This window comes from Jatropha curcas, chromosome 1, assembly GCF_041381405.1.
Source record: "Jatropha curcas cultivar XTBG-Jc1 chromosome 1, XTBG_Jcur_1.0, whole genome shotgun sequence".
NCBI classification, from domain to species: domain Eukaryota; kingdom Viridiplantae; phylum Streptophyta; class Magnoliopsida; order Malpighiales; family Euphorbiaceae; genus Jatropha; species Jatropha curcas.
The window spans coordinates 10,935,959-10,951,101 of NC_143151.1; positions in this window are offsets into that span (position 1 = coordinate 10,935,959).

A 15,143-nucleotide genomic window follows, 5' to 3' on the forward strand; every position below is an offset into this window, starting at 1 on the left:
TATTGCAATCTTTCTCTCATTAAGGCACGATGGCATCCCATGATTCCTAGAACTTGCCTGATGGAATCTAGAATCTAGGTTTGGAGTCTTCTCCAACCTTAAATTCAAATATTGTGATTCCTCCCAAAGGTTCAACTCGGTGATATCCCATCTGCTTCCAATCCCCCTCTAGCGATTGAACCATAGGCTGCAAAAGCTTTGGCAGAAGCATACAACAACTTTGCATCCATCTTGGAAAGTTTCATGCACTCTCAACCTCCCTTGCAACCCTCCCAGCGACATAACTATTCTCTTCAAAATGGAAGACAGGTTGTTCCTGAGGAAGGAGAAGAACACATGAATCTACCAGAAGAAACTGAATCCTCTTGGAAGACAGGCACTACTCATAGTAGGAAGGTAGAAAACATGTTTGGAAAGGGAGAATGATAAACATTTTTGATAAGGATTAGAGAAATCCTACAGGAGTACAGAGTAGCTAGAGACAGTAATGACTACGGGCTCAGGAATGATTCCCTATTATCACCTGGGGTATTGGCTGTATCCTTTCCATCCAAATTTAAGATGCCTAACTTCCAAGCATATGATGGAACAACAGATCCCAAAAGTCATCTTTCCAACTTCAAAATAATTATGCATATCCAGATGACTATAGATGCTTTGTTATGCCGAGCATTCCCAGCAACTTTAAAGGGTCCAGTCAAAAAGTGGCACTAGATGCTCAAGACAGGGTAAATTTCATCCTTCGCTTAGTTTGCCTTGGCTTTCAAAGCACGGTTCATCATGTGCATACAGAGCAAAAAGATTTCCTCTGATCTGATCGAATTAAAGAGAAATGATGGCGAATCACTTAAAGCTTATCTCAGCAAATTTCAAAAGTTAGCCATACAGATTGAAGATTTGAATGTAGAAGTGGCGATTAGTGCCATGGCAAAGAACTGTAAGTATGGAAAGTTATTCAACTCAATTAATATTGATCCCCCACTCTCTTTTATAGAACTCATGCCCGAGCAAATAATTATGCTCGACTAGATGAAGCCTGGAAGCAGCAGCAGCTGCAAACTAAAATCCCTTAAGAAAGGAAGCAGGAAGAGCCAAGCAGAAGGATACCACCTCCATGGTTTAGTAGACCGCCTCTTGCTCAGACCAATTATGCTTTTAAAACTTCGTACTCCCGAGCAAGAGATGGTGAGGAGTGATAGTTCACACCTTTAACAAGAAGCCGAACCTATATCCTTGATTGGATCCAAAGGCATAATGAGGCAATTTATATCACTTAATCGGGGAAGATGAGGGAAGAATCATCTGTTTATAGAGATAAGAGCAAGTATTGTGATTTCCATAGGGATATAGGACATGATACAAAACATTATTGGCAATTGAAAAAAGAAATTAAGAAACTAATACAACGTGGTATGCTTAAGAATTTTGTGCAGGGACGAATAGCAAATCCCACTGGAGAAAAGAAAGAGCAGAAAGCGCCAGCAAAAATAAAAATAGTGGGTGTAATTAATATGATCTTTGGTGAACCTACAAGTGGAGATAGTAACACAGCAAAAAAGCATCATGCGAGGGAAATCTATTCAATCCTTGAAAAAGATTCCAACCAAGCAACCCCTGATCATTTTCACGAAGGAAGATGGTGCTCGGGTACAATATCTACATGCAGACACCTTGGTCGTACAAGTAATCATTGAAAATTACAGAGTCAAGCACATTTTGGTGGATGATGGCAGTGCTGTGAATTTACTAACCTTTGATGTTTTTAAAGCTTTACAATTGGACATTGATAAGCTAAAATCTATTCGTACACCTTTAGTAGGACTTGCAGGAAAATAGGTCAAGTTGAAGGTTTTACTTATAATTGAATTAGTGCTTTCCTTATGATTATAATGCTCTATAACCATTTTCATAAAAAGACAATTATTGATTTTTTAGCAAAGAATTTCTATCACTATTGTTGATATACCTTCTTACTAAACTCTTTACTGAGTTGAGAGAAAGATTGATTTTCAAGAAAGATTAAATGAAAAATATTTTCATATGAAGTTTTATTCATAATTATGGTTAACATTGGAAAAATATAAATTTACACTTGATTTTATATATATGCACAACTAAGCAATTTGCTTAGCGATAGTGTTTTCTGTATTATCATAGGAAAGGGAAAGGAGAAAGCAGAAGAGTGAGTCCTGCTAGTTGCAGGATTTCTTTTTTGAATAATTGTAAATATAAGAGCCACTTAGCTATTATATATAGTTCCTTTTTGGAATCTTGTATGATGTATAGAACGCTAGAAGAACAGTCATATGTATATGAGTAGACATATATAATTGTAGTTTATGAAAACTATATATATATGCTTTTATTTTTACTTAAGGCAACTTACTCTTATTATTATTATTATTATTTATAAGCGGAAATGAGATCAATCAAGTATGTGACTGCTTTTCAATTAGGCTTATGGATTATGGATCCATTTGCGATGAATGAATGTTCTTAATTATAAAACAAAAATTTATGACATTATAAGTAGGGGTGGCCACGGTTCCGGAACCGGCGGTTCCGGTTCCAGAACCGGCGGTTCCAGTTCCAAAAAAACTGGAACCGGAACCGAACCGAAAAAGTCCGGTTCCGGTTCCGGTTTGGAACCGGACGGTTCCGGTTCCGGTTCCGGTCCGGTGATAAAACCGACGGTTCCGATCGATTTTCCGGCGAATCACATAATTTTAAATTTTAAATTTTGAAGATCGATTTTCAAAATTTAATAAATTTGTGAAAGTTATTTGTAAAAAAAATACACCTAAAAAATTAAAAAATTCTACAATTAAATTTATTTTTTTAAAGACTTGAATATAATTATTTTTTACAAAAAAATTCTTCAACTGAAATTATTTTTTGTTTAAAAAAGTTTGAATATAATTTAAAAAAATATTGTAGAGAGAGTAAGTAGAGAGAGTAGAGATTTTTTTATAATGAATTTGTAAATGAAATGAGGTATTTATAATAAATTCAAAAAATTAATTTTTCAAAAATACCCTTGAAACTAGCCGTTATATAGCCGTTTATAGCTATTGGGAGGAATAATTAATAGATTTCACAATAAAATTAAAAAAAAAAAACACAACGTTCAGACCAATAATTATAAGAAGAATATGTATTTATTTTTTTATTTCATTTTTCTGTTGTCCCTTTGTAGGGTGTAGGCATAGGGTTTATAATTTTATTGTGTCTAAGGTTGGGTGGACAGAGTGGTGGGGTACTGGGGTTTCTTTGCTCTAAAAGGAGCTTTTTTTTTTTTTTTTTTTTTTGGTGTGACAGTTTATAAGAACCTCCGGTTCGAACCGGTTCGAACCGGCGGTTCTAACCGGCCGGAGAACCGGCGGTTCCAACCGGTTCCGACCGGTTTTCTGGAACCGCCGGTTCTGGTTCCAGAAAATCTGGAACCGGAACCGAACCGAAATATTCCGGTTCCGGTTCCGGTTCGTCCCGGTTCCTGTTCTCACCGGTTCCGGTTCCGGTTCCGGACCGGTTCGAACCGGCGGTTCCGGTTCCAGGAACCGTGATTTGGCCAAGCCTAATTATAAGTACCTTTCCCTATATATATAAATGTATATTTAAAAAAAATGGAATGAGTTCTTGACCCTACTTCTAAATAATGTTTTTTTCTTAATTCAATTAAAAAATAAAGATGTGTTTTGAAATTTTTTTATTTAAGTACCTTGTAGTATGTTTATTGAGTTCTTATGCAGTATAGGTGCTTAATAAGCATATGACGGGCGACTTGTCATGTCTTACAGTGGGGTAAGATGTGACATGTTTATTTTGGTATCAGACCACGGTTTAGTTCCATACCGGATTAAATTTTAAAGTTAATAGTGTGATTTATAAGTTTGCTCAATTATGAAATGACTGTTAATTGTTGGTTATCTACATCATACACTATTTTAATAGACGAGTGTTTTCTTTTATAGGAGTTCTATAGAAGATATTCCTTAGAGTGATATTATGGATAGTTTCAAACAAGAAGATCATGTTGATCTTTTTGAGGAGCAGTCATTTGTGGGCAGAGAGCTGGTGATGCTCTTCAAGGCTCAAATCCACATGCACATCCAGTTTCTCCAGTTTGAGCTGCTGATCCTATAGCACAGAAGATGGCTGCTTTACTGAGGCAGATGGCAAGTAATATGTAGCAGCAAACTATAAGGCATATAAATAAGATGATCAAGTATGGAGCTACTAAGTTCTCGGGCACCACTGACCCTAAGGTAGTTGAGCAATGGTTAGAGAGGATGGAAAGGGTTTCACTAAGCTTCAGTGTGACGGTGCACAGAAATATGATTATAAAGTCTCATTACTCTAAGAGGATGCATATGAATAGTGGAAGACAGTCCCTAGGAGCAGTGTACAGCCACCAGTTTTGACCTGGCTAATTTCCTGAGGTTGTTTAGGAAGAAATATCTCCCTTCTGCTTACATTGATGCTAGGATAGAGGAGTTCCTATAGCTGAAATGGGAACATAAGACTATCATCTTATTAATATTATCTGGAAAGCTAGAATAATTAGGTTTACCTTGATTTTAATATGTAGAACTATTAATTGGAAGTTATAATGCAATTTAAAGATAAGTTATGTCATGAGAATCAAATTGGAAGAAAGGCAAATGAGCTTAAGTTTTGACGATAAGAAGCTACCACATGAAGCTCCTTAAGCTGCCACTTTGATTTATCATTTAATGGATTGATTATTAAACATCTAAGATATAGCATTAAGGTTTAATTAGGACTAAATTAAAGTAATCAAATACATTTAGGTACAATTGTATGAAAAGAGAAACAAAGGAATAAAATTAAAGTGAATAAAATTAAAAACATATATGTTAAATAAAAAAAATTTTTAATTTTCACGTATAGCCTTATAACATTAAAATAACTAAAAATAATTAAAAAATAAATATATTTATTATTAAATAGTTAAGGTTAATTAGTATATTATTTATGATAAGATTCCTAAATTGAACAAAAAAAACTATAATCTATACTATATATCAATTTCCTAGTTAGAATTAGATTAAACTTCTTAATAGAATTAAATTAACATAACCAATCAAAATTAAACTAACTTTATTTTTAACCAATAAAATTAAAATCCTTAATGATACTTTTGTAAATTCATAAACTTAACAGGAGCATTTTAGGAATCCAAAATTCCTCCCCCAATTTATACTTTTATCTATATTAGTTTTTTTATAACGTGCATTGCATGTTGATTATACTTATTATTCATACTTATTTAATTTTTTATGTCATTATTCACTTTTACTTGTTATTTATATTCATTTAATTATAATTTTTGTTTTATATTATTTAGATTTTTCTAATGTTAAAATAGAATGTCATATGATATTGATGTGAATATAAAGAATATTATAAAAAATATACTTTTTTCTTTTTTTATCTCTCACCTAAATAAAATATTATAATTTTTGTTACATATTATTTAGATTTTTATAATGTTAAAACAAAATTTCATACGAGATTAATGTGAATATAAAAAATAGTATAAAAAGATATGCTTTTTTCTTTTTTTTTATCTCTCTCCTAAATAAAATATTTTAATTATCATGGTTTAAGAATCGGACCGGACCGGTTGGTCCGACCAATTTAACAGAAAATCAATTTGTGGTCCGATCCAGGTTGAATACTTAAAACGGATGACTAAAGAATCGGATAAAAAACGATATGAACCGGCATATAACACGGTTTATTCAAATAAATTCACATAACCCAATATATTGTACACACTGTTCTCTAAAACTGCACTATTTATATACACGTCTTCCTATGCACGTTTTGCTATGCATGATCAATCAAATCAGTAAATTACCATTAATAAAATTTGAATAATTTGACAATTTTTATTGGAAAAAAATTAAATTAAAAAGAAAAATTAAAGGGAGAAACAAAAAGGAACAATACATATGCCTCTTGAAAAGCTCATTAGTTGTCAATTAAATTCAAAATTTTCACTTCACATTTCCAAAAATATCTATTTTCTTTTTATTTATTTATTTATTATATTTTATATTTATTATTATAATATATCTTTGAAATAGTTGTATTGAAGTTCTATTATATGGAGTTGTAGGTTTAAATTTTAATAATCAAACACATAAATTCATCTTTATATATTTAATGAAAAAAATTTAATATTATGTCTTAAAAATTATTTAGTAGTTATAAATTCTTTTTGTAAAATTTATTTATTATTTATAAATTTTTATATTTTTACTTGTAAAAATATATTTCAAAATATTATATATAAAATTATGGTGGAACTGTATTAAACCAGATCAAACCCTCCAGTTTTTGTGAACACCTACCTCCACCAATTTATTGTCTGTCTTGTTCTCAGAACATTGTAAATTATAATAAAAATAGAATCATATTTTTAAAAATAAAATTGAAAAATAAAATATAAAATTTCATCTGTCTCCTTATCATAATATATTAAAAAATAAATTTAAAAATGATAAAACTTAAAATTTTGAAATGCTTAATTATCTATGTTTGACCTATGTTTGACTATAATATAATACCACCAATTTGGTATTATGCTATGGAAAGCTTAATGCTATGCACCAAGTACGCTTACTTACTTGACTATTTAAGTAATGTTGGAATATGTTAAGTCAAGATAGATGTGGTTTGACTTGAGATGTTTGAGTTGACTATCCTAGGGATATGAGATTATTATGTATGTATATGTATGAACATATATGATTGAGATTTATATGAGCATATATGATTGAGATTTTTATGAAGCAAATGAGCTTCTATAAATCATGAGCAAGCTGGAATCAGATACGCCTACTTATTATGACTATTGAGTGATACTTGAATGATTAAGTTGTTACCTGGAAATGAAATAATTGAATTGACTTAATGAGAACTAAAGGGCTCTTACTGTGAACTTGGTTGAGTAGTTACTAGAATATGGTTATCTGTTTCTGAAAATAAAAGCATACTTGGATTTGATTTGGATTGCACTATGATCATATTCCAAACACGTGGGTGTCTTCAGGATGAGTGCATGACTCACTCTGTATCTGAAAGACTTTATAAGTCTACTGTTAAAAGGATAACTAGCCAACATTAGTCTGACTGTTATCAGACACCATTCTCTTATCTGTTCTACTTCTTTTTCTTCTGAGTCACTATTAAGCCCAATTATCTAGATATATGATTAAGGGAATGATAATACAATTATAAATTACTGATTACTTGTGATACAAGTTACTTACAGATTGATGGTATATGATTACTTGTGATATAAGTTGCCTATAAGTTGATGATGTATGATTACTTGTAATATAAGCTACTCATGGATTGATGTTATATGATTCCTTGCCATGCAAGTTATTTATAAGAATACTTGTAAGATTACTTGTAAAGCAAGAAACCGATATATGTATGTAAAATGTGTGCTTATGATGTAGGTTAGTTTCTCAGACTTTGTTATATAATCTTCTGTAATGCAAATCTTTATATCAAAGATATTATGTGATTACTTGAGCAACAAGTTACCTTGAGTATATGATAATATGAGTAAAAATGCTATTGGATATGTGATTTGATACTAATATGAGATTACCTATACTGCAAGTTATGTGAATAATCATATATATGAGATTGCTTGCGAAACAAGTTATTATGTTATGATTGATATTGTTACTCAGGATATAGGTAAACCATGAATGTGAATTGATTGTGAGCATATGCATGGGAATATGGTGTGAGAATAAAAACTATTATAGTAAATGATATTTTAATATTATGTATGGTTTCAATAGACTATACTTATATGCTATGTGATTACATATGAATTGTTGAGTACTACTGAGTTTTATACTCAGCGTGATGTTTTTAACTCGCATAGGTTGAAGGTTTGTCTGCTATGGATCTCGAGTATCTGTGTCCAAAAAGAATATCTTCTACTTTTAGACTAGAGTATGAGTCTATACTGCAGACTCATGGCATGTGTTAAATTTAAAATAATGAGAGCGTTAGTTTAATATGTGGGATTTGTAATTTATCTATTTGAGTACATTTATTTCATTTCTTTGAAACTTTTGAGGATTTTGATTAGTCCCATATGCACATGGACTCTCATTTGGGATTTGAATTTTTTTGATAGCTTGAGTTTATTATTGTTATGGATTTTATTAGGATTGAATTTAAGGTTAACTTCTCTCGAGAATTTGTTTCATTGGATTTGAATATGGATTATTATATAAAAGAGACTTTGAAAATTTTGTTAATACTTTTGAAATGTTTTATTAACAGCTTTGAACTATTACTTTAACTTACATTTTCAAAGGGATCTCTTGCAGTTTTCTATACGGTTTACCTAAACTATTTAATTATATTTGATGGGTTCACTACTGGTTAAAGATTTTAATTTTTTCTAATTTCTATAATAGGATTGTTTTAAGCAGCTTATGTTTTCATCAGATTTCTGCTGTATTGTATTATAAATTGAGTTAGCATTTATTGTACTATATTTTCATTTGAAACTAGTTCCGTATATAAGCAAGCATGTACGTGCCTTTGACATAGAATGTGACATCCCTTGTCTAGCCTTGCAGGGTCGTAGATGGGGTGTTACATTCAAGTTCAGAGATACTTACATCGCTTTCTTCATGCTTTTGGCTTGTTGCATCTGCTTTGCTACTTTCAGCTTTATTTGTTGAAGTCAGAATGCTGATTTCTTTGGAGTCAGAATCAACAGTGGTCTTCAGACAGATATTTGCAATTTCCTCCTGGTCACTATGACTTTTAGAATTAAAATCGTTCGAATTACTCAATGCAGCAACAAATGTCTGCATAAGCTTTTCTTTCTTTGACTTCTTTTTCAACTTAGGACAGTTAGGCTTGATATGACCAGGCTTGTTGCACTCATAACAAACCACTTCAGAATGTTCTTTCTTAGGCAAGTTACTATTTTTAGGTGAAAAATTCTTTTTGATAAATTTTTTCTGTAGCCTTCCACCTTTCTTATAGAACTTCTTGAATTTCTTAGCAACACGTGCTAAATCCATAACTATCAAGATCAAAAGAACTTTATTCATTAGAAACTACTTTTAAAGCTAGTCCTTTCTTTTTCTTATCTTTTATAATCAAAGAAGATTTCATCTCTTCTAAAATAAGAGCTCCCATCAAATAATCATAGGTTACTAGAGTCTACTTGTAGTTCATGACAGTTCCTATAGAATCCCATTTGTTGGGTGGAATTCTAAGGATTTTCTTGACAAGCTCATCTTCTGAAATTTCCTTTCCGAGAGTTCTCAAAGGATTAACAATATTTGTGAATCTGAAATTTAGTTCATCTATAGTCTCTCCTTCTTTCATACTAAACATTTCATATTCTCTCCAAATGATATTAATTCCGGATTCCTTTAGTTAGTCATTACCTTCATAGGTAACTTTGAGTTTTTTCTAGACTTCCGTTGCAGACGTATATCTAGAAACTTTGTTGTATTATGTTGGATCTAATGCATAGTGAAAGAATATTAATGGTTTTTGCGTTTATAGAAATGTTATTCCAATAAGCATCAATACACTCTTCTTCTGTCTTTCGAACTCTTACATTTTCAACAGCTTTCATAGGAATGCGAGGACCAGTCATGATGTTCCTCCAGCATTTTATATCAACTGATTTTCTAAAATTTTCAATTCTAGTTTTCCAGTAAGAGTAATTAGAACCATTGAACAGAGGTGATCTAGAAATAGATTGACCTTCTAAAGATGTAAGTGGAAGTGGGGCTGCCATGGGATCTTTTCTCTTAAGCGATTAAGCTTTGATAAGTCAATAGCCAAAGCTTTGATACCAGATTGTGGGTCCTATTTATGTAAGGCACAATCCAAGAGGGGGGTGAATTGGGTTTTCTAAAAGTTCGACTTTCAAAACACAAAATCAAAATTCTGTTGCAGTGGAATTAGAAAGCATTTGTGAGAGTCAGTTATCAAGTCTAGAACTTTCTCACAAAGCTGTTGTAAGATTAAAAAGACTTTGTGAAGAATAGTTATTGCATTTAAAACTACTTCACAAAGTTTATGCAAGATTAAAAAACTAATTAAAACTCAAATTGTGATTTATACTGAATCTAAAAGGATATATTAGAACTTGGTATAATCACAATACAAAAATCCAGAGTTCTAATGTTCCACAAAGATATAGCTTATTCACGTTTAGAATTAGAAACTTAAACAACTTTGCATTTCTGAAAAGATTAACAATTGTGTATACAGAATATAATCAAATAACACTTTGGAAAATAAAGAAGATAAACACAGAGATTTATAGTGGTTCGGAACTAACTCACCTACATTTGAGATCTTCCACTATGTTATCTCTTTTCAAATGTAAGAGACAAATCAACTTTATAAGGAAATAAATCAACACCTAGATCTCACATTTGTCCCACTAGATTTTTAAAGGTTCTAGTCAACCTCTACCCTTTCTATTTTACAGAGAACAGAAAACTCAGATCAATACATTAGAATCTCACACAAGGAGAAGGTCGTTTGATAATCTTTCACACCATAGCTTTTCACCTAAGCTATTACACAAATGTTTTTCGTTTAAAAGCCTTTAGCCTATAAGAGATTACAAGCATCTATATAGACAGAGAGAAACGCAATTATAAGCCCATGAAGAATATAAAATAGATTTTGAAAACAAAAATAAAGTTCAGAACTGTTCTTCAAAAATAGTTGCTACCGGTTTTCTTTTCTCTTAAAAAAATATCTCTTGAAGCAAATAGATGAAAAGAAATAAAGGAGGGTTGAAGAGAGAGCTTTGAGAGATTTAAAACTTTTAATCAATGGACTCTTACTCTTGTAAAAACCACAGATTTTTGAAAGTGGAAAATGTTTTTATAAGAGGAATAAAAACTCTGTTTATAAAAGACGTTGATCTTTAGCTTTAATGAGTATCTTTGACATTCCAAAAATAGATGATGCACGGAAATCTTTTACATACTTATTGATTTGTTGCCAAAAATTATTTTTGCCAAAATCTTTTTAATTTAGGTAAGTGAAATTAAAAGAGCAAAGATTTTGACTTTTCTTTTTAAGGCAATTTTCGAGAATATCTTAAAAATGATTTTGAGAGAAAGAAAAGAGATTTTGTGCTAATAAAGGAATATTCTCTCTATCCTATAATATTTTCTAAAATGCTGGCCCCTAAAAGATCTTCAATAATCTTCAAGGTCTTCAAGGAATATTGGATTCTAGGAGCTTGATTTTATTAGCAACTTCCACATTAAAAATCTACATAAAATAACTTTAGCACATACAAGAAGATTAAATTTATTTGTTTTGCATATTCATCAAAATCTCAAGATAAAATTGAACCTTAAGCCAAAAATGACACAATGGGGGTACGAATTAAATTACTTAATTGCATGCATTTTAGAAAGTACTGAGTGCAAGGTCCGTAGATGTATTTTTAACAAAGAGGAAATAACAGCTTACATGGCTTGCTCTTAACTGAAATGATAAGGAAGAAAATAATGCATTTGTTTTAACAATCAAGTAAAGATTGATTGACACATTTTCATAATTGGAAATATAGGTGGGACAATCTATTGGTTTCATCTTTTGATTTAATTATTTCTTATTCTCTTGATTCATGTACAAGCTACTTTTGCATCTTCTGCTCTTTAATTCATAAAAGTGAAGTTTATTCTGAAAATTATCTCCGTTAACTGAAGAAAAAATATTTTGTATTCACATGTTTCTTTACTCATGTCTATCAGAATAATCCTAGCTGCTAATATTTTAACCAAATATTGTTGCACAGTGTAATGCTAAATTGCTAATATGGAAAATCAACTTTAGAGAACAAACAAACAACAAAAACTATAAAGCTAACCATATCTCATTTGCCTTTGCCTAAACAATTAACAAATGCCACAAAAAGGAACTTCTCATAACAATTTGGTGATTGACATGTTGTGACGCGGGATTTTTTTTCAAAATATGGAAAGAATCGAGTGGAATGGGCATGGTTGTTTTTATTCAATCAATCGGTTTTCTTTATTTAACCCATTTTTTAATCCTTGGAAAAAACATCACTTACTTTGGTAAGAGTTTTTTATTTTTGGAATCGCCACCGTATTAGGGAAAAATTCTCGAATTAATTGATTCTATGGAATCGACTAACTCAGTTTTAAACTAGAGACGGTATTCGGGAATTAGGTACGATATGGGAAGGTGTTAGGCACCCAAATCATCCGGTCAAACCGGCCTCCTCATTGTCTATTAATTCACAATTCACTTAATAATATTATTAACTAAAAATGAGATGCAAATACTTTTGATGCACTTTTTAGAGAATATGTCAATCAAACATTTTAATAAAACATCAAACATAAACAACCAAAGAAGGAGGTGAGGAGAAAAGATTACAAACCACACCTAAGATACATTCTACCCAAATGCCCTCCAAATTTTCCAATATTCACTAATTATTATAAACATGCATTAATTGAGACCCATTAAGGTCTCTTACACGTTACCATAATAAAACGTTAAAACAAAGCATAACAAAACCATCCAAATAATACAATCACACTACAAGAACATTCACAAACAAAATCATACATCCACCATCGTTAAACATACATCCATTCAACAAATGCCCAAATGATGCATTTTTTAATTACAAAGTTGATAAATAGAGGGTTAGTGCAATAATAATCATAATACATTAAGTTAAAAGGAGTAAATATAAGAGACAAAATAATAAAGAGCTTGAAAAGTAAAGAACAGTAATTAAAAAGCAGTAATTTAAAAGATTGAACAAGATTTAAGCTCATGGCCATGATGTTCATCATAATGATGAACAAATACACCAATCATTTCTCTTAATCTTGTTTACTATTATTTATTTGATCCATTTTTGGACAGAAATGAATTCCAGACTACTTAAGGTTGGAGCTTTGCCACTGGATCTCCGTATCAGGGCCATTTTATTGATTGTTTACATTCTGAACCTCTGAACTGAAGAGCCTAGAGCCACAGGGGGAAGTGGCGTGCACCCCACATAATGGCGCAAGCTTCCCAGATCAGGAAGGCTTCAGGGAAGAACAGAGCCGAACAAGGGATTCTAGGTTAAAGTGACGTGAGCCACAGGCTTATCCATAATGCCACTAGTGGGCCCCGCAATAGGGTCGATCCATTTTCATCAAATTGGATTGGGTGGCATGCAAAATGGGACGGTGCACTAAAAAAGTGCATCGGTGAGCTCGACGTGCTTCTCGGGATCGATTTCGTCGCGAAACGCCTAGTAACCTGAAAAAGTAAAAATGGTTAAACAGATGTTTTTTCTCAGTCACGGACCATTGATCTGAAAACTAGGACGATCTGGAATCCAGATCCAAAGTTATGTGAAAAATGATTTATCATCACTGAGCCTTTAGGGGCAAAATTTGAGTGTCTACTAGGTCATATCTGTTATTGGAAATTAGTTTAGTTTTTTTGACCCTCTTTTACTTGGGTTAGTTCTTTTATTGATCTATTTCTAATCGCTTTCTTTTTTTATGCCAAATCCATGCAAAATTAGGTCCTTCAGATTCTCTTCCTAATTATATTCTTGTTTTGCATGATATCAGGAGTGAGATGAATGTCTTCCTAAAATTGAATCACTAAATCTCATTCCAATAGAACAATCTAGTTTAGCATGTTCAAAATTGAGGCCTTTCTTTATATAGGGATCAAACGGGATTTGTGGGTCCCGTATGAGTATGGCACAACCCAAGAGGGGGTGAATTGGATTTTCTAAAAATATTTTAGAATTAAAAACAGAATATCAAATTCTAAGTGCAGCGGAAAAATATAGAACTTATGAGAATAGATTATGAATTAGAACTTCCTTACAATGTTCTATTTATAGGGAATAGAAAGACTGTGCAAAGTGCAGCTATTAATTAGAACTGCTTCACAATGTCTTATTCAATATTAGAACTTCTTTATGACGGAAAGCTATAGAATTTAGAACTTACTCATAAAGTTTAGAAAATCATATAAGACTGTGTGAGAGACAGTTATTGAAATTAGAATTTCTTCACAGAGCCTTAACCAGGATTAGAAAACAAATTAGAAACCCAAGTAGTGAAATATACTGTAAATAGAAGAACTGTTTAGAACTTGGTATATTCACTTATCAGAATTCCAGAGTTCTAATGTTTAGAAAAGATAAGACTTATTCCAGTTTTAGAACATCAAACCATCAACCAATTTAGCATTTCTAAAATATAAACAAGAGTGTAAGTAAAGCAGTATCAAGCAAAACTTCAGAAATCAAAAAGATCAACACAGTGATTTATAGTGGTTCGGCACTAACCGCCTACATCCACTCCCCAAGACTCATCTTGAGATCCTCAACTATATTATCTCTTTTCAAGGGTAAGAGACAAAACAACCGTACAAGGCAATAGATCAACACCTAGATCTACCCTTTATCCCACTAGATTTTCCAAATGTTCTAGTTAACCTCAACCCTTTCTATTTTTGGCAGAGTACAGAAACTCAATTTAAGACATTAGAATCTCACACAAGGAGAAGGTCGCTTGATAACCTCTTTCACAATAGCTTCTAACCTAAGCTATTACACACAAGTTTATCAAATAAAAACCTGTCTACTATAGATTACAAAATCTAAATAGACAGAAAGAAATGCACATATAAGCACAGGAAAAACAGTTTATCAGATTAGAAAATCGTTTAGAACACAGAACCGTTTTTCAAAAGTAGTTATAAAAATTCTTTTCTCTTTAAAGATAAAAACGTGAAGTATAAAGATGAAAAGAAAAATGGGGGTAGAGAGTAAGTTTTGAGAGATAAAGGATGTGATCAATAGGCGAAAACTCTTAAAACGAAAACTCTTTCTTCCTCATAGTTCAAAACGTGGAAGCTCCTTTTTATAGAGAGATATGAAGCTCTCGCTTTTGGAAAGAGAATATTTCATTTTGAAATCAGAATATCTTCTTTCCTTATTTAGAAGATACGAAAATCTTAGTTACCAAAAGTTTTATTTTATTGTTTTGGTAAGAGAATAGAAAATGATTTTTCTTCCCTTA